The 4042-nt window shown below is 36.7% G+C and overlaps 1 protein-coding gene across 9 annotated transcripts in view; it reads left to right on the forward strand.

Annotated features, from left to right (window-relative positions):
• Window positions 1-3803, forward strand: part of SOX6 (SRY-box transcription factor 6) — a 385626-nt gene extending 381823 nt beyond the window's left edge. For all 9 annotated transcript variants that reach the window (XM_040557484.1, XM_040557486.1, XM_040557485.1 and 6 more), the window contains one exon: window positions 1-3803. This exon is cut by the window's left edge and continues 3671 nt beyond it. The gene's annotated coding sequence lies outside the window, so the exon portion shown is untranslated.
• The last annotated feature ends 239 nt before the right edge of the window (window positions 3804-4042 follow it).

The raw sequence follows: 4042 nt of genomic DNA on the forward strand, positions 1-4042 counted from the left end.
TCTCATTTTAGATTTTTTTAAAATTGTGTAAATATAACATAGGAAATAGAATTTTATTTTTTGTTCATGGATACTTAGTGAAGTATAAGTTATGTATTTACTTTTGTTCTATATCAGTGTATGTTGGTCCATATTAAATGCTGACAAGTCACTGTACCTCATGTAGATGCTGAATTTCCACCTGCAGTGTGAGCGCAGTATTGTGGACCTGTAGCTGGGACAGCAAGTTGCCTCACTTGTGCTCTCACTGTTTTTTGATAGCATATCCCACAAACACAGAATACTTTTTCCTTTCTTAGAAAGTTGATACATTAAACATGCCAAGTTTCTGATACAGCTGATAGGAAACAACAGTTAGTTTTCTGAATCCAAGTAAAACTGATTTAATATTTTAATTCTTAACAAGAATGGCATTTGGAAGTCAAAAGCATATTCCTGGAAAGATTGTCATGACTAAGATGGTCCTTGCAATGCAATCAAGACTTAGTAATATCAAACCTTTATTTTCTACATTAATTAAATTATACTACTGTCATATTAGGCTATAATACTGGGCAAAAAAGTTCCCACAAAATACAAAGAGGACATATGGAGTTGCTTTTTAACTGTTGTGTTTGAGCCCCCCTTAATAACACTGGCTGAAAAAAATACCAACTCCATTCAGGTAATGCAAAAATATAGTAATACTATTTTCTCTGTGAACAAACAGTTTATTTAATTAACAGATACAATATATATTCTTTTTGGAAAATTAGCAAATACTTATTTTCAAGAGAAGAACACTCCTGAAACAGTCTGATACCAGCTAGAATAGTTCACTTCATGCTTGATAAAAACAGGGCTCAGGTTTATGTGGAGAAATGACTCAGATGAAATGGCCCAGTTCTGGTCGGCACGTGTGCTTGGGCGTCACCATTTAGTTTGTGCAACTGCCTGCTGGGAATACACGGGATCACAAAGTGCTCCTAAATCAGTGTACTCAGGTGCAGCGTGAGGCAGGGGGAGGGCAGAAACGGGATTGCTCCAAGTTGGGAACGCAAAGCAAACAACGGCATTGCAAAGTGTACGGCAGTCAGCTGAGGACAGTTACTGCTCCGAGCGTAAACACAACCACCTCCCAGTGCCATCTGAACCATGGTCCTCTCGCGGGGTTGGTCATATCAATGACGTGGCATTTCAAAAATCATTTCCTAGCAAAACATACTACAGGATTAACACTCCTACCCTCCCCCAGCAAAACACTTACCTACCTGATCACTTTTAAGCACGTTAGTACTTCTGTGGTGGTCATGAGGACCAGTAAAGTGTTGGTGTTCAGCGGGGTAATCTATGCTGAACTGGTCCACAGTGCGAACAACTGCGCTGGAGATGCGGCCAGCAGAATGTATGATAGAGTTCTTCATGTTTTTATGAGACGTTGATGAATGGGCTTGGACCCTCTGAGTTTTGCATGCTTTTTTAAGATTCAAGTTGGCACTTAAGCATGTTCTTTTAAAAGAATAATGTTATACGACCTCATCTGATCTTTTACAAAACACTTAACTTTTTTGCTTTAAAAAACAACTTCCCCCAAACCAATTTTTAAATAACCCATTAATATATGTGATTTTTCTCAAATCAAACTACATTTTTGATATACTGTAATGTACTACTACAGAAGGAAAAAAAAAGATATATGTTTATGCAAATATATTTCATTTTAATCCATCGCTCTTTTTTAAGTACCAGATTTGTTGGAAATGGTGACAAAGAAGTATTCTGAGATTTCACACGCTGGGTAAACAGGGGGTGGGGTGGGGTGAACCAGGCTAAAGGAAAACTTATCAAATTGGTATTTATGGCAATATGAAAGCTATAAAGCAACTTAGTGACATGGCTTGCTTTGTAATTTCCGCTTTCTAAAAACCACAAGTGAGGTCCTTGGTGCTCTTGGAGTATGGGGAATGTGCAAATATTTAACTGTTTGTATGCTGCACATTGCAGACCTGCTAGTGTGCATTCTCCGTTTGTCTTCCTTTGTCATTTGTTTTTTGCTTTCTAGAAAGCAACGTTTTTTTTTCTTGTACCCTTCTTCAGCTTGTAGCAAACTAGAATGCTTAGCATTTATGTTCATTCATTATTGTATTTCCCATGTACAAATTTTTTTATTACATTAAGACAAGCTTATAAGCTGTTACTACATAACTTATCTTACTGTAACTCTTATTTCCTGACATTGTAATTTGTTTGTGATGTATATTGTGAGATTGTACTCTATGTTAATTTAATCAGCACAATTCACTGACATGCTGGACTGACATGCTAGCTGCTGTTTCAAATTGTAAAGTTTGTGTAGAGCTGTTGGGACAACTGAGACTCTCTTGTCAAGGTACTATGCTTTGATTCCTATAGCAACACTGTGGGTGCAGCTCTTGATGGCGAGGTCTGCTTGTTGGGCACCCACTGGCTAATTTAACAGGCAGGTTTTCTTTGTAGAAATTCTATATACAATGCAGGTACCTACCTGGGCCCATGGCTGGTGATTATTTGGGCGTGTAGAGGAAAAACTAGTGTCTATTGCTGCTTTGAATATGTTTTAAAGTCTGAAAATGTAAATAGTTTATCAAAAAAATCTTGTACAGTCCAGTGTAAAGTTTTTAAATGAACTTAAAAGGTTGCCATCACATCTCACACTCTCCTCTTGATACAGGAAGAAAAAAAATGAGAAAGAAAAAAGTTTGCTAAGGATATTGAGTAAAAAAAAATCTGTTCTCAGCAACAACAAAAAAGAGAATATTTATTCTTAGCTCTGCTTCATTGCATAAACAGACTTCTTGAATTTTGTTGTGCAGTATTGACGTGAGGTAAATTAAATATTAAATAATCATTCAGTGGTACTTTTAAAAGTCTTCTCCTCCTCTGCCTCAGTTGTTAATGGAAAAGACAAAATTGAAAGACACTGTCCATATACAGTATGTTCTGGTGTACGTTGGCACCTTACCTACATGTTTCGGGTGGGGGGGATATTTTTTTTTTTTTTTTTTTTTTTGCACAAGGTGCTTTCCTGATATGTTAAACATGTCATCTTTGGGTGATTCAGTATATGCCATGACAGGGGTTTAGACCCCTCAGGGGAGTGTCTATAAGACTGCCTATTTATGCTCATTTACCTCAAGACTGTCCTCTCTACCCTTAATCTATTCACCATCACTCCATCTTTTGTACTGCTGTTGACACTTACAAATTAAAGATAAATTTTGTTTTATGAGATGTGTGTGTGACTTCTTCTATGCATCCTTTATTATTCCCTTGAAGTTCGGATTAAAAATTGACTGTGAGGAGCTGATGGAAAATGCAACTAGGTCCATTCAGCTGGCCTCCTTTAAATTCAGCAACTGAAATCTTCCAGCTCTTAGGTCTTCCCCATGCCTTTATATTCTACAAAGGCATTTATCAGCCTGTGACATCCATTAACACCATATGCTGCAAAAGACATGCATGATAACCAACTTAATTTGATAATATTCACTGGGCACCACTGGTTTTGTAAGCAGAAAGTGCTGTTGGTAGCAACATAATCTCAGTAGAATTTTTATTGAGTAGAAATGAGACAAAACTGTTCTCGTGTTCCTTCTTTCTTTCCCTTCCCTTTTTCCCCCGCGTATAACATTAAACAAACTAACCAAACTTGACAACAAAAAAAACCCTGTAGTTGCCATATTGCCATGTCTGTAAACTGCTACCATTTGTGTATTATGATTGGCTTTTGACATTGTAATTAGTCATGGTTCTCAAAGAAAAAGAATAAATTACATTGAAGTATACTGTACTATAATGTAACAGAACGTTTTGATTGTGCATTACATCAGATTTCAGTCTAGTTTCAGCTATTACACAAACCACCCTGAAACATCTAAGTGGGAAAGAATCCTTACTTCCCTGGAGAGAGCATCATACATGAAATTATTAAAAATGACATACTGCATTATAAATCTGTGTAATGAAATACTTCAGGGTCAAAAGTGGATGGAATGAAGTTGCTGACCAATGTGTTATAATGAAT

Source organism: Cygnus olor, chromosome 5 (assembly GCF_009769625.2).
Source record: "Cygnus olor isolate bCygOlo1 chromosome 5, bCygOlo1.pri.v2, whole genome shotgun sequence".
Classification (NCBI taxonomy): Eukaryota; Metazoa; Chordata; class Aves; order Anseriformes; family Anatidae; genus Cygnus; species Cygnus olor.